Raw genomic sequence first — 25,221 nt, forward strand, 5'->3', positions numbered from 1 at the left:
CTTGAACTTGATCCTTGCAGCCACCGAGAGCCAGTGGAGAGATTTCATGGCTGGAGAGATACAGTTCCTGGGCTTGAGGCTAACACAGAGGCGTAGGCAGGGTAGGGCCTGAGGGGCAAGGCCCACCCACAATCTGTAAATGCCCACTCAGCAGCGCTGTGTGGGCATTTACAGATATTTTTGTCAGTGCACTGGGCCCAACTACATTAGCATCAGGCCCCACTTGCTAGACAATCCTAGCTACGCCTCTGGGCTAACAATGAGTCTTGCAGTCCTGTTCTGGATTAGTTGCCGAGGGCAGGAGAGTAGAGGAAGGCAGATTGAGAAAGTGGCTGTTGCAGTAGTCCAGCCTAGAGAGAACCAGAGCTCTGGAGACAGTGAGCGTCAGGGGTAAAGCGAGAAATGGAAGAGTCCCTTTGAGGAGGTGCAGCTGGTAGTGGGACTTCTTGGCGATGTACACCATGTGAGGAGAGAAAGAGAGAGTGGAGTTGAAGATGACACCAGGAATGAGCAAGAGAGGAGAGTAGGCTGAGGGGAGCCTGAAGGGAAGCTGAGTGTCATCCGCATATAAATATAAGTTAGAGGAGAAGGTAGAGATCAGATGGGTCAAAGAGGCCAAGTAGAGGTTGAAAAACCAGGGTCAGAGGTTAGAGCCGTGGAGAACGCCACATGTAGAGAGCGGTGGTGGAGTGAAAGGGAGAAAGTTGTACCTGGGACGGGAGGTCCAAGAGGAAGAAGGTCAGTCACTCCAGGGCCTGATCCATGATGCTCAGGTTCTCACAGAGTCAATTGATCAGGATGACGTGGTTGGCCGTGTCAAAAGCAGAGGAAAGTTCCAGGATGATGAGGACAGATGGAATGCTGGAATCAAGGTTAGAGATCAGATCTTCACAGGTGTTCAGGAGAGCAGTTTCCGTGCCTCTGGCAGCTCTTAAGCCAGACTGATGGTCATGGAGACAACCAACAGATTCAGTGTGGAGAGTATGCCGGCAGTTGGCCAGCTTTTCCAAGAGTTTGGGAGAGGGGAAAATTCCAGTGGCAAAAGAATGATTACAGAAATCGGCCAAGGTTGGATCAAGGGTGTCAATGTGCACCTTGATGGTTCTGGAGGAGCAGGCGAGAACCTGTTTCGATGACACTTCCATAGATGGGACTTGTCTAGAAACCTTGTCAGGTGTTAGAGAGAAAGAGGAGAAAGGAGGAGGAGAGGGTGAGATGGCCAAAGGGGGCCGAGAGAGGAAGAGGGAGAGGAAGAGGAGATAGTGGGCAGGATGTCCTGAGTTTTAGCAGAGAAGCGAGAGGCCAAAGCTGTACAGAGGGCCTTTTGAGGGAATAGGAGAGGTAGAAATTGCGACTAGATTGGCCAGTTCCTTGCAGATTTGAAAGAGATTGCTGTGTTGTTAGAGGCCGCAGAGATGCAGGCTTGAATGTGTGATCTCCTCTTGATGAGTTTTAATGCTTCGACTGGTATTTTGGTGCAACCAGTTAGGTATGTCTTAATGTGGCCTGGCATGCATTACTGTAATGTTATTATGTGTCTACACTGGTCTACATTGTGCAGCCAGTTGGACATGTTTTCATTGTGGCATGGCATTTTTAATAGCAAAGCATTAATGTTCCTGTTCACTGTTGGTGACTTGCATGTATTGGATTGGTGTTACCCTACACAACAAGAGCAAACACTATGGCTTTTTAGCCAATTTTTCTCAGAAAGTGTGCTGTATATTGCATTAAAACACATATGTATATCTTTCTCCTAGCGCAGTGTGTGGCATACCCCTTCAGCAACACGTTTGTGCGTATTGCGCAGGTGTGGTAATCTAGGGCGGCCGAGAGTGCGGCGCGACTCGTGATTTGTTGCCGAGTGGGGGGGGGCTCAGCATGGCTCGCAGGGGGGCCACCTCAGCATGGCTCGCATGGGGGTCCCCCTCAGCATGGCTCGCAGGGGGGCCCCCAGATCTTGTGTTACGCCACTGAATGATACATGTTGGTAATGCTTTCCCATGTTATTTTAAGGCCAGTGTTGTCTGACATATAATACTGACAGGCATTAAATGCTCGGGTGGATACCTCAACGGCAACGTGCTCGCCTTGGAAGTAAGATGACAGGGAGCAACACAGGTTCGATCCCCGGGTCCGTGCTTAGAAACCCCTGGCTATTAAGCGCGTTATAAATAACCTATCATATCATCATATCATATCATAACAGGAGTGTCTGTGGTATAATGGCATGGGGGCGCAAAACAGGTCAAAATGAGATGACCCGGTGCCCCCACCCCATGCTTAGTCACTTAATGACTAAAAACAAGCTACCTAAAGTACACCGAACAACTTATGTTCCTCATCTGGGCACTACGCCAATTTCTGGAATCCCTACACTTCACCCTACACATTTGTACAACAAGCACCTCACCTGTGTGAGTTCATGACATAAAACAGTGACAATAAGAGACAAAATTATTTACACATACATATAGTAGCAGGTGCATATTTTAGGCTGTCCAACCTTCACTAAGCAAAGTTGGCTCCCATTATCTGTGTCACCTAATCCCTCGTTCCAGGTAATTCTGACACATAATACTTGAATCCAGTCATTCTAATGGTCCCTTAATCTCAGTATACAAATCAGAACACATGTAGCCAGTTAATTGGTCTCTCTGTCTTGCTTCAACTTACATTGAGTTTACAAGAAACACACTAAGTCAAACTACATGGATGTAATTTCACCAAAATGCCAGGGGTAGAGGAAGTGACATCACACGACTCTTGACCTCTGATGACATCACAGGAATTGATGTAATTTGACTTCACCCCGAAGTGACATCACGGGAAGTGACGGAACACAACCTTTTGTCTCTTGACAAAACAGGAAGTGGCATCACATAGCATTGTTCCAAAGTACACTATGAAAAATATGATTACGATATCACCATTTCCCCAGCATCTCCCAGGTGGGCAGGAGCTCAGCATGCCACACAGCCGACAAGAAGACGGCCTGCATCCACGATCGACAAGCAGCCACACGCACCATCTGATGATTACCCGCCCGTAGAGAGGTAAGGAGCAGTGCACCAGCAGCATTCTTCTCACTGCTGCCACATTCCCCTGGGCTATCCATAGCCATCCAATTAATTTACACCATTTGGTGGCCTGCCTGCTGCCCCCAACACAAGGATTGTGAATAAGAGCCTCTAAAATGGCGGTCTGTATTTTGGCTTCTCTGGTTGCCTAGCAACCAGCCGACGAGTGATTCGCCCGCCGCATTCTCTTCAGCCATTGAGCAGCGCCGGAAGGCATTAGCCGTTCCTTTCCAGGAAGGCACTCCTGGCAAGACACAAATCTGTCTGTGCCTGTCCGTAGCCGACTAGCCGTCCAGCCGGCGGCCAGTTACGCTGCTACACTAACATTTTCTATCTCGAGTGAGTACGAACCATGTTCATGCTTACCACATGCTCTGCCTAAGTTGATCTACCCTTCAACACTGTAACGCTGGGCCGTAGAACTATTGCTTTGCGGCCCGAACTACAGTACGACGCTCCACTGCGATTACTGCCGCCAGCACCCGCCCACTCCTCAACCACCATGAACGGTACCACGACTCTGCTACAGAAGTGTCTAAAGCCACACTGCACGCTGATGCTATCCCATCAAAATCTAATTTAGCCGTACGATCCCTAGATCGCATTCTACAACACTCTAGGGAAGTGTACCCATGCTAATCACAAACTTTTAACCATACCAGATGTGAAATATTGTGTCTACCAGCCTAACTTCACTGCCTATGTCTCTCTACACTAAGTCTTCACACCCTATCACCCAAAGCATCGGGCCGCTTGTGTGCTATATTTAAACGCACTAACATTATTTGGATACTAATATAAATGTAATTGCCTACCAATGTCATTTTTGTGATTTTTGCCAAAGTCTGAAGTGTATCTATACTGCATATTTTGTAAGGCTAACGCCAAAATCAAAATAGCATATTCTGAAACCATGCTAAACTTGATTTACTAGCACCCAGCGTTCCTGATTTATTGCCCATTACGACTATTGTGACCACGAAATAGCCTAATGCAAGTCAAATTACCCCACTTTAATCCAGGAACCAACTGACTGGAATGTATACATGCCTCCTATGTCAGATCGCGTTCTATGCTATATTACCTACTGTGCCCATTGTGCCCAGTGTGACCACGAACTAGCCTACTCGGGTCTATGAACTAGCTTCCTGTAATGCATACCTGCCTCCCTATGTCTGACTAGCCCCATCTTATATTGCCATTACGCCCTTTTTAGGTCAGATTAGCCTACATTAAAACTGCATTTGCTCTGTTTATGTAAACCTTGACTACTCTGATGCATAACTGCCCTAATTAGGCCAGATTAGCCTATTTGCACTTCATTTTCCTGTTTGTGTAGACCTGACCACCTTGATGCACAATTTCCTTACTCAGGTCAGACCAGCCTATTTGCAACTGCATTTGCCCTGTTTGTGAAGACCTGACCACCATGACGCACAATCGCCTTACTCAGGTCAGACCAGCCTACTTAAAATTTGCATCGGCCCTACATATGGCAGACTTGCCCATTTTGATGTATAACTACCCACGCATGTTAGTCTAGCCTAATTGAATTTGCTTATGCTACATCTATGCCAGACTCGCCTATAAGGTGTTACAACTGCCCTACTATGATCAGGTCAGCATACCTCGGCTCACACTAGTGACTAGCCCCTAGACTGAACTATACTGACACACTCAAACTATTATACTGTGCTCCCACCCAAAAAACAATGCGCGTTAGAAAGACCTTGGTGTCCCCTCTAATGTTGCTCACTGTAACAATAATCTTCCTAACTATGGCCCAAATTAAATATGCACCCTGTCCCACATCTGACTGAAACACTAGGCTAGAAGCTAGACTCTGGAAAAACAATTGGAGGGAAATCAGGTATAGTTAAGGAGAGCAGGGGGGGGGGTGAACCTGACATATCGGAATCAGACACAAAATGAAGCCCCCACGCTAAAAGTAGGTTTAGAGCAAACAATTTGTAAATAGAAGTTCTAGGAGACTTCACCAATAATTCATTTAAAATATGATACATTTTAATAGAATCATAATTTGCATAAAAACAGATACATAAAAGCTAACATATAAAAATGAACAAAAGTGACAAGTGCTACAGAAAGTGCTAGGTGCTAGTCACTAAAGAACTGACAATGTGCAATTCACAATTGGACTGTATCTCTTCTCTGAGATACTATAATGACATAAAGTGTACATGTGAACATAAAGACAGTTTCAGATACTTATAACTTCACTCTTCATTAAACTGCAAACCACACAGTATCTAGAATCAAAGACTATCATTATAAAGTGACTCTAATTGAGATGCATGAGTCAACATATACCTAAAGTGCATCATGTATAATTGATGCTACTCAAGATACTTCTCAGTTGTATCTATGAAAACCCTACATGTTTCATTGCTTCAGTTTTTAAAACTAGTAACTGGAACTTCTTCAGGGGAACGTGTGAGCTAGGGCCAAATGGCACCCACAGCCCACCAAACGGTGGTATCAAGATAACACTTGAAGAGTTGGAGTGGTCAAAGAAGTGTGGGGTCTTGAATGGTGTATCCCAACGGGCACTTAAATGAAGTAAGAGTCCCAGTTCACTTGTGTTGACTACAAGGGAGTTGATCCAGTGGAAACCTAATAAACCTAATAATAAAAACAAACAACAGACTTAATAGTGTGGTTGCTCAAAAAGGTACATCAATCATTTGTTCTCTAAGTTAGATGTAGAAAGGAGCTTACCGTCTCTCAGTGTCGGTAAAGCATCCTCAGAAACTGCATGAATTCTCTGAGTGGCAGTTCAAAACATCCATGTGGACATACAAAATAACAGGACACTCAGCCCTATACGCCACTGTGGTGGAGAAAACAAGGCAAAACATAGCTGGAATAAAGGAAAACCAGTGGTAATGATAACTACTGATAGGAAGGAGCTGATTTACATAAATCGTGTATCGAGGTTAAGAAAGCATGTCATTGTGTAGGCAATTAGGTTGTTGTGTGGGAGACTTCAAGTTGAAGAGTCTGGAATTTAACCTGTAAATAGATCAACACTACATAAGCGAGCAAATTGTATAAATTATACAACTGGTAGTGCCCAAGATCTAATACGGAGAGTATAAGTTATGTGGTCGCACATAGTGAAAATAGCGGTCTGGGTCATACGGCAGTAATCATGAGACAGAAGGATGACGGCAGTGATCTGCTCGATGCCTCTGTGGGAGGGAGATAACCATCAGGGCATACAGCAAGAAGTGCGGTGGAAAGACAAATGAGGAATACCTTATAAGGTTCAGGCTGGGCAGGCGCTCAAAAAGTAGTGCTGTTCTCTCGGCTCTCCCCGTGTCAACTGGAAAACTGTGACTCCTGCAGCCTGGAATATTATATTAGTTCAGTACACCAGGATTGCGCATGTGTCAGACATAGTTCGCTAATCGCTTAGTATAGTCACGTGTCCTTTTCTGCAGAGTTCCCGCTATGGTACTGCAGCTGGACCTAATGGTGGCGATATTGTGCGCATGCGCTAGAGCGGATACACTTAAAGTCTTTGTTCGAATTGTGTAAAAGGTGACACAGTTTCGGACTGGTGTTGCTCTGCGCATGTGCACAGAGAGATAACGCTACTCATCTCGAGTGTCAAGCATTGTACGGTGGATAAGTGAAAGAATCGGTGTCCGATCGGATCAGGTGATGCCGTTAAGATCACATAGGTAAACGTAATGTGAGGTAACAATATGTGTATCGGTTACTGGCTTGCCATATTAGACCGCACTGGAGATGCTATGTACAACGGGATGGAGTAAAAGGTTGTGGCTAATCACGGGGGCAGTAAACCATACGCTCCCTAATATGGGAAGCATAGAGAAGTAAACATGTGATGTAGTGGCAAGAAGTCACTTGGTCAATACTACTAAAATGAATACTCATAGCCCCTCATTCACCACACTGCGCGGACTAGATGGGGATTTGTGCTGGTGTCAGAGCCAGGTTGCAGATGGACACATATGACTTTCTTCAATGTAGTTCGAAGGGAAAGGCACTGAATAGCATCAGAAAGTGCAAAGAATTAAGACAAATATGCATTAATTGCATTAATATGCATTAATTGATAAAGACATTTTGGTCGATATTTAAAAAAAAAATGTTTTAGGGGTAGCAGTTGTGACCCCTGGTAACCCCCCAAATGACATCTGTGTCAAACTCATACTTCATACCCTTTGGAGAGAGTAAATCCAATCTTTCAATCCATGAAATGTCCTTCTGTAGGATTTTTTTGTTGATATCACCACCTCTGCTGCCAATGGTAACCTGTTCTAAGATCACACATTTCATTTACTCTATACTATGTTTGGCTTCAAGAAAGTGGGTTGATACCTGGGATTTCAAGCTTTTAGTCCTTATGTTCGACTTGTGTTCCGTCCACCTTGTTTTCACCTTCTGTGTAATCATGCCCATGTAAAATAGTCCACATGGGCATTTCAATGCATAGACTACATTAGTAGAGTCGCATCTACATGAGTGGTTCAATTTGATGGCTTTACCTGAGTATGGATGTCTAATCACATTACCCTTAATAATATTGTCACAGTGTTGGCAATTTAAACAGGGTATAGTGCCCTTGTGTGTGATTTGTGGTGTCTTCTTCTGGGGCATCTCCACCCTCACAAGTGTGTTACGGAGGGCCTGGATGTTTGTATAGGCAAACTTTGGCATCTCGAAACACCCTGTTCAGAGTTGGATCAATTTTTAGCAAGGGCCAGTTTTTCTTTATGATTCTTTTAATTGTATTACTCTGTAGTGAGTGGGTGGTTACATACACCAGTGACTTGTCTGCTCTTGTTTGTTTTGGTTTGAGCAGAGATTCACACGGTATTATGGCTACTTTCTCTGATATCTCTTGTATGAGACCCATTTTGTATCCTCTCTGTAGAAATTTGGATTTGATGGATTCAGCTTGTTTCCTGTATTGCCCCTCATCTGAGATATTTCTCCTGTATCTCATAAATTAGCTTATCGGAACACTATAAATGGTTTGCTTTGGGTGAAAGTTTGTGGCAGCTAACAAACTATTTCTATCCATAGATTTTGTGAAGATTCTGGTGTTCAGCTCTTTGTCTGTGCAATACATTTCCACATCCAAAAAATGAATTTTAGACTCACTATTTTCTGTGGAGAATTGTATACGCGGGTGCATCTCATTCAACATTTCAAAGAATTCCTCTAGTTCCTTCTATGGTCCATTTCAAATCCCAAAAATGTCATCAATGTATCTGGCATACTGAGAATTTAGCACATATTGGGTCTCTAAATATAGCATGTAAGTATTGGCGTAACATGGGACAATGGCTGCCCCATGCTTGTACCAGATGAATGTAAATAACATGTGTCCTTAAACTTGAAGACATTGTTCATTAACACTAGCTTCAGTAGTTTTAGGATTAAAACCTTGCCACTTCCACAAGAATCAGCTTGCAGCAGAAGCCATTTCATGTCTTCTATCCCAGCGTCATGGACGATATTGGTGTAAAGTGATATTACGTCCATCGTGAAGAGGATATCACATCTTACCATAAATTCCGTTTCACCTAATTTTCGATAAGAAATGCATCGTGTCCTTTATATACTTTGGACTGTTTTGGATCAATAGCTGGATTAACTTGTTCAGGTATTTAGCCAGTGGCTCCAGTACACTTCCCATGGCTGCTATGATTGGCCTTCCAGGTGGATTTAACAAACTCTTATGAATTTTGGCCGGGATGTAGAAAACTGGCATCACAATGTGTGTAGTTTCTAAAAATCTCCTGGTACCGTCTGTTATGATGTTTTCACACTCAGGCTGTTCAAGGACCTCTTTAATTAGCGCACATACTTTTTCTTTATGGTCAAATGATATTTCCTGGTATTTTTCCCAGTCTGTGAGTTGTCTCTCTGCTTCAGCCAGGTATTCCTTCTAGTTCAGCAGAACAAGGGCTCCTCCCTTGTCAGCAGGTTTGAATATTATGTTCTGATTATCCAGTAATCCCTTTAATACTTGAAGTTCCACTTTTCAAAAATTAACTTTGTTTCCTTTGCTTGTATGTCAATTTCTTAAAATCTTCTAAAACTTTTTTTTCAAAAAGAGTGAGGACATGATTCTGTACCATTGGGCAGAAGTTACTTTTCAGAGACATTTCTAGAAATGGAGGCTGTTCTTCTGTAGATTCTTCTCGAGTTGTAGAAAACCTTTATTTTTTATTTTCTGACAAGTCTAAAGAAGTCAATCTTCTACTTGAGGAGGCTACTACTGTATTGCGGTTCAAAGGATAATCCTTTTTGTAATACTTTCATCAATTCTGATTTCAAAAGGGGATATGATGAGATGTTTACCCCTAGGTCTTCTTTTCAGTCTTTCTCTGCGGGATTCTTCTTTTGTCCCCTTCGAATTGTTTTTTTTCTAAAAAAGGCACTGTTCCTGTGGCACTCATATCAGGTGCTGATTATGTTAGGAAGTATACATATACTGCCAATATATTAAACTGGCAGACACTGAGTGACAATTAAAAATGGTGTACAAATCTATTGTAACTGCTCTTACTTTCATTTATGAAAAGGTGACACCATGCTGCTATCAATGCAGGTATGCATTTTTTAACTGTCTTCAAAATGCACCCAAAAAATATTTTGAAAAACACAGCATTTTATATGTTTATTTGATATGCATGTCACAGTTTTGAATCTTGAAGTTCAGTCATGTTTTTTATTTGCATTCTGGGACTTGTAGTTTGAGTTCTATAAGGAGAGAAGTAGAATTGGAAGTGATAGAATGCAAAGGAAAAAATTAAGACTTAATAAGCACCTATAGATTGGAATGGGTGATGTTGGGACGTATGAATGTGCTGCCAACATATTCAACTGGCAGTGTAATCGTAAAAGGAGCAATAGGGTGTCCTCTTTTTTTAGGGGCTTGTTGGGAGAGGACTTGGTAACATGTCAAAAAACCAGGGTCCACAACAAACTACCTGCTTTGAAATATTCAACTGGCAGACACTAAGTGCCACTTAAAATGGTCTACAGATCTATTTTATCTGCTTTTCCCTTCTTTTGTGAAAAAGTGACTAGTGCTGCTGTACATGCACATGTACACTGATTATTCTAATTGTTTGCTGCTTCATGTGAGAAGGTGCGGAGTTCTGCAATGCAATGCATTTGCTACAGTGGTTAAAAAAGGCAATATGCTTATTGTGAAGCATATTACAGGGTAAGTAGCAGGAACTCTCTATATATAGATATATTTATGAAAGAGTTTAAGATAAAAGGTTTTTAAATATGGGCATACCTCTACTATGTTTTGTTAGTTGCAGATCATGTTGAATCTAGAAATTGAAATTTTGGACAGTTGCAAAGTAGTTTTTGAGAGTTCAAGTGTACATCTGAAGGCTTGAACTGAGATCACAGGGTTAGGTGTAGAGGTTCTGGATTTGATTGGTGGATGGATGTGTGACTCTCTGAAAACAGCCAATGGGGGAGTGTTGAGAACATGAATGTGGAAAGCGTAGAAAGGCTGCCATTCAGCTATGGGGTCCATTGACACTGTCGTAGTCCACACACAGTACGCACCACATCCGGGTCATTTGAGGATGCCTGTCATGTACGGGGACTGTGGGGATTAGCCAAATAGGTTTGCTGGGTGTGGTTTACAGGAAAAGTGGGTAGCAGAAGTTTTGTTTGAAGGAGTTGTGAGAGCACAAGAAATGGCTATGGCTATGTCTTTGAGAAGGCAGACTGTCTGCATTTTGGAGGACTCTTCGATTTAGTCATTGAAGGTGTATGCTGAAAATCATGGCGTTTTTAGAAGTATTGGATTGGCAGAAGTGGAAGTTTTGTGGCTTAATCTGGACAAACTTGTTTTCATTCAGTGAGAGTATGGCTCACTTTAAATGTCCAGACATTGTAATTGTGCATTGTGGAGGGGACTGTTTGGGGTTTGTGACTCGAGTGTATTTGCAGGTTGCCCTGAAGGATTTCTTTAAAAGCCTAATGGAAATGTTTCTTGCTGCCAAGATAATATTTTCTGAAATAAATCAGAAGCAAACATGGAGATGTCCAACAAACCTTTTCAGTCCACAAATGGAAGAATCAAGGCAGCTTGTCAATGTAGTTGTATCTGCTTTTGTTATATGCTGCAGGAATGTCATCTTTTGAGAAAGACAATATGAGGTCAGATGGTTTGAATTATTTTTGTCAAGATGGAGTTCATTTCAAAGATGTCAGAAATGCAATTTTCCTTTACAGTGTTAGGAATGCATTGAAAAGGTTCCTGTAAGAAATTGTAAGGCAACAAACTGAAAAAACAATGTTTGTTAATAACCCCCAAAAAAAGGTCCTTTTCATAGCCACCACTACAGATGAATAACTTAAATTGTGTTTAATATCCCCCATCCCTTTGATTGGCTGTGACGTTCAAAGACACTGTGGTAGTTCAGGGATGGCATGTGCCAGATCCAGGTCTTTTAAGGTTGCCTGGCATGAAAAGGTGACTGCGGAGACCGCAGACAGTCGTAGGTGTCCATGGACTTCTGAGGATCAGCCAATCAAGTTTCCTGGGTATGTTGTAGAGGAAGAGAGGGTAGGAGGAGTTTTGATAGTAGGAGTTGTGACTGAAAAGGGCCATGGCAATGTCTTTCAGAAGGCAGAGTGAGTGTGTGGATTTTGGGGGACTCTTGGGTCCATTGGATAAAGGTGTATGCTGAACACTGTGGTATAGCCAAACATCTTGGATTCCCTGAATTGGAAGTGTTCTGGTATGGAGTGTGAGACATTAAGTGGGTGGACTTGATCCCATTTTGTGCAAGTATGGTTGAATTGAAACATATGGACATTATTATTGTTCATTGTGGAGGGAACACTTTTCGGTACGTGACTGGAATTTCAACGCAGGTTGCAATGTAGGACACATTCGGAAAGTTGAAGGAAATGTTCCCTAATTCAAAAATTATTCTTTCATGCATTGCCCAGAGACAGATGTGGATGCGCTTGAGTTTATTTGGTCCGCAAATGGAAAATTGAGGTGCAAAGTCAATAAAGCTGTGTGAGCTTTTCTGTGAAATGTTGGCATAGCATTCATAATGAGAACATTAAATTTGATATTGCCAACATTTTTCAGAGAGATGGAGTCAATCTGATAGATGTTGTTAATTAGATTTTTGTGGAAAACATTAAAAAATGCTTTGAAGCAGTTTTTGTGAAAGTGAGAAGAAATTATTCAATTCAGTAAAATAGTTCAGTTTGTAAAACCAAAAATAAAAATAGAAAAACCAAAAACACAAAAAGGTTTGGTTGCTCTAAAAATATTTTGAACGTGAAACATTTAAAATGATTTAAATTTTCCCATGCCTGAAATTTTTAGATGTCCGCGTACTACTTCAATGTCCGCAGACTATGCAGGCTCCAGCAGGACCTGTGACTTGTTTTCTCATTTTTATTTTTTAACGGTGAAAGGTGGCTCCTAAATGAACCTTTTTTTGTGTTTTTTTGGTTTTGTAAATGTTGGCTTTTTTCAGGAGAGGCAATGTAGGGGAAGGAAGGGGCACCAACCACAGGGATGAAGGGGAAGGTGGCCACAGGAAGATGTTGGACGGGCCTTAAATTTGAGGTGGGGGGAGTGTTTCTCATCTTCTGTGACTGCAGTCTCGAAACTACTCAGAAACAGGCTCCCCCCTACAGATCAGTGCTTCACAGTACAAACATAGCATTGTCACTCTCGAAAGTTAAGGATTAACAGCATTCTGAACGGCCTGTGAAGCCGCCGCTGTGATCCTCTTCTTGAAAGCAGTATCCTTTGTGGTAACAGGAGCAGATGAAGATGATGGGGTGGAGGAAGTCAACCTACTCTTACCTGAGAAAGGTATTGCCTTTCTCGGAGCAGTCGGGTGGTTAGATTTGGTGCCACGCCTCATGAAAGTTGTCCCATAGGAATACAAGCCAGGTTTCCTGCTACTGAGAACAACTTTACACTCAGTGCATCAAACCTTGCTTGCACGAGCCTTTGGGACATTACCAACGGTAGTAAAAAAGTGACACACCCAGGACTCACTCTGAGTACTTGTGATAGGGACTTCCTCCACCTCATCCTCCTCTTCCTCTTGATCCTCAACTGTATCTCCACACCTGTTCCGCGGTCCATGCCCTCCAGGTTTTTGAGGTGGTGGTGGTGGTGGGAGTGGTGTGGGAACAGAAGTGACCATAGCAGATGCCATGATGTCTCCACAGATTTGCAATGCAGGAAAACAGGTGCTCTCCTTTGGACATGCAGATTTAGAATATGGAAAGGTAATGGCTGGGTACCTTTAGAGGAACCATCCGTGGGCTGTTATGCTGCTTGCAGACAACTGAGTCGTAAAAAAGTCCTAGAAAAGTTGTAACAAGTTTCCAGATCAACCAAGAATGAGTCTGGGAGTTGTGGCAGGGTGAAGTTTCTGAATGAAACACCCTAGATTGGCTGGAAAAGCACTTTTAAACTGTCCATGGTCACGGACACCGTTCGCGGGCACCCCTGTCATGCCACACGAGTACAGTCACATGATGACATCCGCAGCTGTCCGTTACCCAGACGGCCGTCCACGGACACCCATTGGATGGTAATCGCAAGAAGCATGTGCTGGGTGTCTGTAGAAAAGGCGCAGTATCTGGAGACTAATCAAAAATGCATCATGCAAAACCGGACATCGCGCCTGTCCAGGGCTCCTCCATTTTGAGTGCGGACACCCTAGACAGTCACGGTGTCCGCGTACTCATAATTGGAGGTAAAAAAATATATATATCACACAACAGTATACAAAACATTTATAGTATAAAACATATATTTATTCACGAAAGGGCTGGGGAATTGCAATGAGAAACATAAATAGGAGAATTAGGAACTTTTGTACAATAATCATGAGTGGAGGAAGGGAGTGAGGTTTCATCAAAGCGTCTTTTTATTAAAATGTTCAGAATTTGAATGGGAAGATTGGTGGGGAAAGGGGGGACAGGTGCAAGAAGGACAGTGATAGGGAACATAATCTAAAAGTTCTTTAAAATCATTACTCAGTTCAGCAAATATTTTAGACAAGTTCATTATTTGATGATTTACAGTTGGGGATAGGGCTTTTCTTTGTGATTTCGGGGATTGTGGATAAATACACTGGGGCGTGCTTTCTTCATGAAAACTATGTACTTTAATAGAAACAGAAATTATTATTTTAGTAGGGTGTGTACAAAATACATTATTTGCTTACAGTAAAATATGCATTGTATGCCATTGGAGATGTTATTGTCGCTCATTTCTTCTTTTGGGAAGTTCACCTCTAACCACTCAAGTGTGCTTGCCATTCCTGTGAGAAAATAAAGTGCTTCTGTCTTACACCACATGCTTATATAATTAAAGCTAATAATAGAGAAATAAATATAATGCACTTTCTATTTAGTGAGAATGTGTTGTCCAATAAGCAGCTGGTCTTTCTCAATCTGTATGCAGAGTTGTAGTGAGGAGATTATGTGAAGTGTTCAGTTATGGTTTGTGTTTGGTGCATTCAATTGTAATGTGTGCTAATTAAAAAAAGAATTAAATTTTTTTAAAGTGTTTGTACAAAAAGATATATTTGAGTGGCGTAAACACTAGTTATCATTTTCTGTGCATCTGTTTGTTGTTTGATGGGTACAACTTTGTTTGGTCTCCCATATTGATTCTGACCCTTGTGAAGGCTGTCTGATGTTAATGGAACATTATGGTTAAGTTGAAATAACAAAAGCCCATTAAATTCACTGAAAACACTTTGGGCCTCATTACACGGTAGGCGGTAAGGGTTTACCTGTACCGGTAAGGGCACCTGTACCGGTAAACCCTTACCGCCTTACTACGAGTTCCCTTTGCGGGACCCGACCTTAACGGCTGGTTTTACCAGCCGTTAAAGAAGGGTGCCGCAAAGGGACCTTGGTGCTAATTACGGTACCGCAATTTGCGGTACCGTAATTAGCGCCTTCCCCATTCCCATTATGCCCTATGGGGGCAAAGATAGGAATGGGGAAGTGCCTTGGTGAATGGGGAATTACCGCCCCCGCTCACCTTGGAGTAGGGCGGTAATTCCGCCATCCACCAAGGCGGACACAGTAAAATACCGGTGGCAACCATGGCACTAATAGCGCCATGGTCACCGCCTACTGTGTAATGAGGCCCTTTGTTAAAGGGACCTTATGGTTAATTTGCACTAACAAAAAGCCATGAAATTCAGTGGAAAAACGCGGTTAAAGGGACGTTATGGTTACAAGTAAAACTGAAAAACCCTTGAAATTCACCAGTTCTGGTACGCTAAGCAACCATAACTCGCGCCTCGGTGGACTGCTAAGACTAACGCCCAGGATATCAAAGATGACATTACACATGTCATTTATGATATCAATGATGGCATCAAGTATGAAAATAATTTTGATAAAAACTCTCTATAATGGGGGGTGTTTATAATGTTAGAAACAAGATTTCAGGGATGATCGGGAGACCTATCAAGATTTCAGGGATGATCGGGAGACCTATCATGAAATACTTAATGTATTAAAGAATGCACTCATCTGAACTAAACATGATATTGGAGTGTTGTTGTTAATACAGGAACCTAATCATACATACACATAGGCAATGGCTTCAGAATGCACCATATAAGTACAACATCTTTAATCTGTTAATTTTGGATAGTAAAATAATGAATGGTACTTATCAGAGTTTTGAGTAATGATAAACATGGAATAAATAGCTGTTAGCTAATACTTGAAGAGTTACTACATACTTGTGTTAGTAGAAACAATACATATGAAGGCCTACAATGCATACACATCTAAGGCACATATAGGGAAAATTCAGTAAGGAGGAAAGAAACAACACCACCACAAAATGACAGTAAGATTAGACTTCATCACCAAGTACACAAATGTATTGTGTGTTTGAGGCATGGTTATTTCCCCATGTATGTGTACCATGAACTGAGGCCAAATCCTAAGGAAAGTGTCTTAACAACATACAACAATAAAAATGTCTAGATATGTAACACTTTTTGATGTTTAAAATTGTCTATCATTGAACAAAACCATGTGGCCTAGATATGTCAGGGAACAAAAAGAAGTGGCCCAGATATGAGATTTCATCAATGACATTTGTGATGTCATCGTTGTTGACCTGGGGGTTAGTCTTACCAGTGCACAGAGGTGACGCGAGTTATGGTTGCTTAGAGTACTATAACTTGCGAATTTCAAGGTTTTTTGGTTTTACTTGTAACCATAACGTCCCTTTAACAAAGTTTTTTTCACTGAATTTCATGGGTTTTTGTTAGCGCAACTTAACCATAACGTTCCATAAACAGTTTTTCAGTGAATATATATTACAATGCCTGTGGTAGCCTCCCTGTAGTTATGGTTAAGTTGTTCAACACATAGGAAGAACAATTTTTGTGTGGCTTATAACTTTGCCCACCTGGACAAATCCTTACCAAACTTTTCAGAAAATGTATATGGCCCCGTCAGATTGATTCTGCAAACTTCGGTGAGGTTTCATCAAGGGGGGGAAAAGTTATACGGGGGTCCGAAAATATTAGTTTTTTCCATAGATGCAATGGAAAGAAATGTTTGCTCACGTCTACTGCCCAAACTGATGGACGAATATTCCCCAAATTTGCGGCAGGACCGGCAGTTTGGTCCCGTCAGCTTTCTTTTTTTAATTTGTTCTAAATCCATCCAGTAGTTTTCTTTAAAACGGGCCAAAAGTAGGGGGAAAAAAATTAGTGATACCTGGGTTTAGTCAGCAGACTCACTCCCTGTTCATTCCATGGACGGGCCTTCGATTGGTCCAGGAGCTGACGTGAGGTCCGCGGACATCGAACATGCCCACTGCTTGAATGGTGAAAAGCATGAGGTGCATCATATTTTCCAAAACTCCCGCCATGTTCGATCCGCGTACAGTCGCAACTGACCGAGGACGGATCGGTGGGGAAAACGTCTGGAAACACATTTTTGGTCATTTGGTGTTAGAAAGAGGGGCTGGGAAGGGTGGGAGAGTGGAAAAAAGATGATATGAGGATCTTTGTTTTGGTAGAAGAAGAGCATACAGGTGGCATGGTAGTCCGTGGACACCACAGTAATCTACCGGCAGAGTCTTGGACGGACAGCTTAAGACACACATTTGGGGTTATTTTGTGACTGCAAGAGGGCTTGGTCAGGGTAGGGGAGTGGAATCTAGATGATATGGCGATATTTTCACAGGTGAAAAATAGGGTTGGCTGTCCATTTAGATGTCCGCAGACGTTATTTGAATTGGGAGGTTCCAAGTTGTGGTGTGGTGGTTCCAGGCCATGCGCCCAAGTTTCTGCCCACCGGCCACAACCACCACAGCATAATACAGCCATGCACCCAAGAATAAGGCTGCTGGCCACAACCATGATCATAATCTGTCTACAGAAATTGAATCTGGCCACTGGATACAACCATTTCAATAATATGTGTGTAACGCTTACCTGGACTTCTCGAGAGTGTAATGCCTTCTCAGCCTGTGAACCTGCACTTGGGCACTTTTCAGATTCTTTTTCTGTAAAAATGATAATAACAACAATAGAATGGCTATAACATCTAATTACTGAGAAGGTGCTGCCTTAAAATATATACTGTTGTAATTCTCCCCTCTCACCTGTGTTTATTATGTGTGGAGCTCTCCATCCTGGTTTCTACAGGGGGCGCGTTGAAGTGGAATACAATGGAGTCTTGGAATGCCAAGGGCTCAATAGTTGTTTGCCTTGAAAATGCCTATTCTTTCCCAGAAAATGTCTTTAGGTTAAGTATCTTGGTAAAACGCTGTATTCTTTAAATCTTGTAATTATCCCTACGTTGGAGAGATCTCTCTTTCTAACAATTAACCTTTCTTTTGCAGATTCCCAGAATGTGGAAAAGTTTATGGCTGCAAAAGACTACGAACTTACTTAGACTGAGGGAACATTAAAGAACGTAAATTCAACAATGCGGAATGACTGCAGTCTTCAGGAAACTTCCAATACTTCAGGTTAAATAAGCTTATTTAACTTTCTTTTGTATGTTTCTATTTGGTTCTTTAGTTATTAAATACCTCTGTTTTATCTGCAGATTTGCGGAAAGCTAAGGAAAATCCTTTCGGAGGGTGTGGAGGCGGCGGTAGAAACTTCTGACTGAAGATGCTGCGGTTTTGGAGAAAACTTCGGTTGGAAGATGCTGCGGCTGTGAGAGGAACTTCTGACAGGAGCTGCTGCGGTAATAAACGACCACTGCTGACTGAAGATACTGCTTCGAAGAAAACTACGGTTCGGTACGTTTTTTGAATAAACTATGAGATTCTGTTGTATTTTTTCTGTAAAGCTAATGTTTTATATTTCCCTCCTTTTGTCAGGTTCTGTGAGGAGAAAGCCTCGGCAGCGTTACCTGCTGTCAGCGCAGAAGACGCAAAGATAGCGCTTCAGCAGAGGCAGGGCTTAAGTAGCTCCCTCTGCAATATCAATAGAACCAGTTCATTCAGCCTAACCCCTGAGCAGATCCACACCCTGTACCGTCTGGACTGGGACACCATCACCACCATTGTGGACATGATACATTACGACATTGCCAGCCTTATAGACATCCATACCGCCATCCCCCCTCTACTGAAGGTGGTGTCTGTGCTCCACTTCCTGGCCACAGGCACTTACCAGCACACAGTAGGGCAGATGCATGGCATATCACAGCCATTATTCTCACGTATTCTGAACCAAGTGCTCGATGCCCTCCTGAAGCACACATGCAACCACATATTCCTCCCACGGACTGCCCAGGAGATCTCCAACACCAAAGTTGGTTTCCATTCACTGGCAGGCTTTCCAGGTTGCATCAGTGCCATCGACTGCACCCATGTGGAATTGGTGGTCCCACATGCCATGGAGGTAGTGTACCGCAACCATAAATTGTATCACTCCATCAACATGCAAATGGTATGTGACTCAAACAAGATCATCACACATTATTGTGCCCAATTTCCTGGAACAACCCATGATTCAATGGTCATGCGGAACTCCACGATACCACGCTACATGGAGCGACACGCAGGGCAACGATCCTGGCTACTCAGTGAGTTGCTTGTCATGCTCATGGCATTGTGATGTGGGGAGATGATTGGGAGGAGAGATGCATACTCCACCTGGCTGAGAAGGGGGTTGGGGAGATGCATACTTCACCTGGCTGAGAAGGGGGGGAGAGATGCATACTTCACCTGGCCGAGAAGGAGGGGGGATGCATACTTCACCTGGCTGAGAAGGGGGGGGATGCATACTTCACCTGGCTGAGAAGGGGGTGGGGGGATGCATACAACACCTGGCTGAGAGTACCTGTGAGGATGGACCATGCTCAAGGCCCAAAGTAGGCCAGACTGGACCTGACGCCTGAATGCAAGATGTAAGCTGCACTACTATGATAATGAGGCACTGCTGCAACAATTCCATAGCCATCAACATGTACACTGCACATAATCAGACCGTAGCCCCTGCAACACAATGCAGCGACATGCTGTCAGTATGGCCAATGCACATGAGCAATTTACATCAGCAAGAAGGATAGGTGCCCATAAGTGCATACAAAGTAGTCACATGAGGCCAAAATACATGATCCCACTCCTACACCAACATAGACGTCCAGCATACCAGCATGGCAACATCAGGCGCGGAAAGTAAGATCATCTAGAGTCTGGCATCAACGGTGACAGGATAACAGCATACAATAAACTACACATCCCCTAGAACATGGGAACAATCGGCGTAGGCAACCACAGTGCATGAGCACTCATAAGGAATAGGACACCCCTGCGCCCAATAGACGATGCCGCGCACACCAGTCGATCAGATGGATACACACATGATAGTTACATTGAGTAGCTCTATTCATGCATGGATATGAGGATGCAAACAATAAATAAATGCATGCTATTGTGTCATTGATACAGGTCCCATTTGATGTAACCACTTACACATTACCATTGTTGCACACATGCAGGTGATGCTGGCTATCCCTTGAAGAGGTGGCTCCTTGCCCCTGTCTGGAACCCACAGAACAGGCATGAAGAGGACTACAATCGTGCACATACACATACCCGTGTGGTGATCAAGCAGACATTTGGCCTTTTGAAGGCACGGTTTCGCTGCCTCAGCAGGTCCGGTGGGGCACTCCTGTACGGGCATGAGAAGGTGGGCAAGATCATCATGGCATGTATCATGCTACACAATATGTGCATCAAACGGAATGTGCCTCTGCCCCCTGACGTTGAACTACAACCACTTGACAAGGGGGATGAGGAGGGAGGAGATGGGGCTGCACATCAGGGGGGTAGAGATGCACAGGAGCGACATGCCATGCGCCAGACTTTGATTGACCAATGTTTCTAACACACATGGATGCGGAGTGTGCCATGGAGGTGGGACTCAGGGCACTGGGTGTGTCAGGGACATGGACACTGTACACTGTTCACCAATAAAGCACACGTACACAATAAGCAATGTCTGGACATGTGAATTCTCACATCACAACAGGTGTATTAAACAAATAGAAAATAGAATGTGCACAAGCCCTCCACCCCACACACCCTCGCCCCCTTCCCTCCCCCCTCAACTTCCCCACACACCCTCTACCCCCTCCCCTCCCCCCTCAACTTCCCCACACACCCTCTCCCCCCTCCTCCCTCAACTTTCCCACACACCCTCTCCCCTCCTACCCCCTCAACTTCCCCACACATGGTGTGCACTTGCATGCACCATTAGTCTTCAAGAGTTCGGAATGGCAGGATGCACCTACACCCCTTGTCCACTGCCAGCATCGGGTTGACCCTTTCTGACCTGCGCACATTCCACCCAGACCTACGCAGGGGGCTGATCTGTCTGGGGCTGGCATTTGAGGAGGTGCCTGGTTGTTCAACCACCTGTGCGGGACACAGGGCCTCCAAGGCTTCCACCATGCAGGTGAGGACCTGCCTCAATGCTGCCAATTTGCTGCATATGTCTCCCGATGTGGACTCAATGGCAGCTTTGAGGGACACTGCACATTCCGAGAATTCCTCCCTTGCCTGGCCACTTTCAATGATGTGCTGGGTCACCAGCCCCGTCAGCTCCTCCTGGCGCTGTTGGACTACCGTGTTCCCCTCTTGCCTGTCCCGGACACTGGTGGATGTCGAAGGTGCATGCAACATGGTTGGTTCTTCATGCATGCTCCCTGTGGGGCTGAAGCTCCCTGGCCATGACTCCACAGTAGACAGCTCATGGCTGTGGTATTGTGTATGCTGGGCGGGGAGAGGTGGGGTGACTGCAGGGGGCCTGAAGCAGTAGGTGTTCCGGGTGTCAGAGTATGTGCTTCATCATCTGACACGGCTGCCGTGGCAGCTGACTCACCGACAGTACTGCTGGCATTGATACAGTGCCTTCAGCCACTGGCTCCTGTGTGGTGGTGGCTGGTGTGGGTGCTGTGGTTGTGGACCTATTACCCAATGGTGCTGTAGGTTCTTGGGGAGTGTTGGGCTTGGGACGTGGTCCTGGTTTCAATCTTCCCCTTGATGTTGAGGCCCTGTTTGCCCCCTCCATGCCCCTGGAATTCTTAACTGGTGTCTCAGGCTGCTCCCTGGGGTCCTCATCATCGCTGTCAGATTGTGTGCCTGTGGGGGACCAAGAGAGGGAGAGCATTAGTGATGGGTCTACGTGCATCAGGCATGCATTGGGGTAGCTGCATTTCTATGGAATGGCAGGTATTTGCCATTGGCGTACTGACATACGGGTTGCTTGCCTTTTGGTTGGGTCATGCAGGGATGCGTCTTGGATGACACATGTATGGGGTGCATCATGCATGTGGCTAAGGTGGTGCTGTGCACTGCCTGTAGGCAGGGTTGCGCACATGTGTCTGGTGGTCCCTGCTTTGCATCATTTCACTGTGAGTTCGGGGGGACATCTTCATGGTTTGCAATACAGTGGTTTATTTGTGACACTTACCTGCATCAGCCGATGACGGAGCTTCACGCTCCATATCCCCCACTCCCTCGATTGACTCCATTCCGATGGTGGTCGCACAAATCTCCTCCCAGAGATGCATCTTTATGGGTGAGCCGCCTCCGCCACCTGTTACCATTCCCTGGTTACGATTTACTGCGAGGATGTTCCTTACACGTTGGCTCAGGTCATCCCAGCGCTTCCAGACATCTTTCACTGTGCATGGGGTGGTTCCTACAGCACTCACTGCATGCGCTTCTTCTGCCCAGATCTGTTTTTTGCGCAACAGTGCCGGTCGACGCATATCAGTAGAAAACGCCACATCCCCATTTTCAGCCAAGGTGTCAGAGAGCATGTTGAGATCTTCTTCGGAGACGTGCTCCTTGCGCAGGCGCGCAGCTCCTTTTTTAAGTGCCTTGGGCATTCTTATATGCTGCTGGATTATTTTGGGATAGGTGTGGTGGTGATGTGGATCCTGGGTGCAGAGGATGGCAATGGATTGTGTTTTTCAAGATGGCCGCCCTGCTCTTTCCCGTTCCTGTGTGATGATGCTACTTCCGGTTCTGCTTATTTACGGTCACCACTATAAGCGGTCTCCGATGATAGCGGTCACCGCTAATGCCAGAGGCATGGATGGCGGTGTTGCTATCTGCGCTTCTCTCGATGCCACTAAGGGCGATTTTTGGGTCTTTTACGGCATGGGGGTAAGGTCCTTACTGGCATGGCGCAAAGCTCGTGCCCGCAAAGTCGTAATGGCCCTCTAATATAGCGGCCTTGTTGCAACACAAACACGTTATTTGCTCCATGCCGGTAAGGACACTGACTTACCTCCAGAATCGTACAGGATTAAAAAAACCCTATTACATTTATGCGACTTTAAGTTTCACAGTATGTTTGTTTGAAGTGTGCAGTACTTAAGGGAAAGTTTAAAATGCAGAAATAAGTGTATTTGTTGTTAGAAGCAGTGTTGCAGCAGGACGAATCGTAATGGTGTATTTACAATGAAGTTTAATGAAGGATATTATTGAAGTACTTAGATACCAGTTGGTGTATTGTAACTGTTCATAGTTTTGTAGTTCTGAAGGGTATTTTTTGAAGCAGTTAGATGCCTGTTGGCGTTTTCTAACCTATGTTGTTATTCAAAAGTAGCTGTGCAGTATTATTGATGGAGTTGAATACCAGTTGGCGTATTCTAACTGTGGATAGTTTGATAGTATTTAAGGGTCTTTTTTTAAGCACTTTGGTACCTGATGGTGTAGTCTAACTATTTTGCTAATAGAAAGTAGCATTGCAGTACTATGGATGCAGTTAGAAATCACTTGGCATATTCTAACTGTTCATAGTTTCACAGTTTTGAAGGGTATTATTTTCAGCATTTAGATGCCTTTTGGCGTATTCTAACTATTTTGCACTTCAAAAGTGGCATTGCAGTATTATGGATGCAGTCCTATACCAGTTGGCATATTCTAATTGTTGATAGTTTTATAGTTTTGAATGGTATTTTTTGAAGCACATAGATACCTGTTGGTGCATTCTAACTATTTTGCTATTCAAAAGTAGTATTGCAGTACTATGGATGCAGTTAGATATAAGTTGATGTATTCTTACTGTTGATACTTCTACAGATTAGTGACCAAACGTTGTAGACCCTCATAATCAGTACATTGTAAGTACTATGTTTTAAACAACGTTACTGTGTGTTCTGCACAGTTCATGGTTCTCTTTGCTTAATCATTGGGAAATAAATCTATACAGAATTATAAAAAAAAACATACTACATTTATGTGAGTTTACCGTTCACAGTATGTTTGTTTGAAGTGTGCAATACTTAAGGGAATGCTTAAAGTGCACTAACTATTGATAGTTTCACAGGTCAGTAACTAAACTTAGTTTCAAAGAATATAAAGAAAGAATTTGTTAGATTTGCTGGTAATCTCTGTTTTACAGTAACTGAAGTGTCGTTGCATTCAAAACAGCCACATCTTTTTTTAATGTATGCAGTATAGTGACCTGCAGGGGTTGTGGCACCAGCGTGGTGAATTAAGCCTACTGTTGTGAAGGTTTTCCTATGCACTTGCGTGTTCTCAATGTCACTGGGCCTAGTAAGATCGTTGTTTTTGTTCTCCCTTGTTCCCCTCCCTTGTCGTGCTCTGAAACACTTGTGTACGAGCACAATACAAATAAAATATCAATCAATCACTTGACCATGTGTGAAGCTAGTAAGTATGCAGTTGTTTTTGGTACCATCTGAGTTGCACCTTAAAGCATTAGTATCAGATATTGGCTATGTGAGTTTATGTGCAAGGTGGAACATTTGTCTGAATTGTAAAAAGTGCAAAATATGGCACGATTTTCATTTTACACCAGCTGATGAAATGGAATGGGTTCACTATTCGGTCTAGATACATACACAAATTGTTCATTAAGTATGTCCTCTCGTGAAAAATGGTTGCAGAGAGTGCACATATGTTTCTGTGGGTATGAAAGATATCATTCATAGCTATGCTTTTGGTTGCAGTAAGTACATTAATAATTTCTGTGGATCTTACTGTGTGTTTATGGTGAATTATACCATTCCTGTGCAGTCGTCCAATTCTTGCCTTATTCCTGAGATACTGTAAGTGTTGTCAGAATTATTTGTGGCATTTCTATGAAGGACGGGCATTTGCAAACCTAACTGGTCTGAGCCGTTCAAGCAAATGTTTTAAACAATTGATGGCAATTAAAACAGAAGATTGATTGGTACATTTGCATAGCAATTTACACTGGTTGTGTTGGAAAATTTAAATGGACCAGAGAGTTCTGTCTCTGTGTCATTTTCCGGAGCTCAACTTGTTTTTTTAGAGGAAACATTTACCTTTGTATCTGCTGATGTATGTGCAATTGTGTTTGCACTAGATAGTTTTGTGGTTGTACTGTTTGATGGAGTAGCAGTTGTTTTTTGTTTCTTTGCTGGTACTGTTGGGAGATCTCTTATAGGTTCTGTTTTCATTAATTTTCTTTTTAAATCTGTACCTTTTTGAGGAACAGGGTTCATATCTAGATGGGGTGTGTAGAGGAAACATTGGGGGTCATTACGAGTTTGGAGGTAGCCATGGTGCAAATAGCACCATGGCTGCCTCAAAACCCAT

This window comes from Ambystoma mexicanum, chromosome 7q, assembly GCF_040938575.1.
Source record: "Ambystoma mexicanum isolate Mex_15411 chromosome 7q, UKY_AmexF1_1, whole genome shotgun sequence".
Lineage (NCBI taxonomy): Eukaryota > Metazoa > Chordata > Amphibia > Caudata > Ambystomatidae > Ambystoma > Ambystoma mexicanum.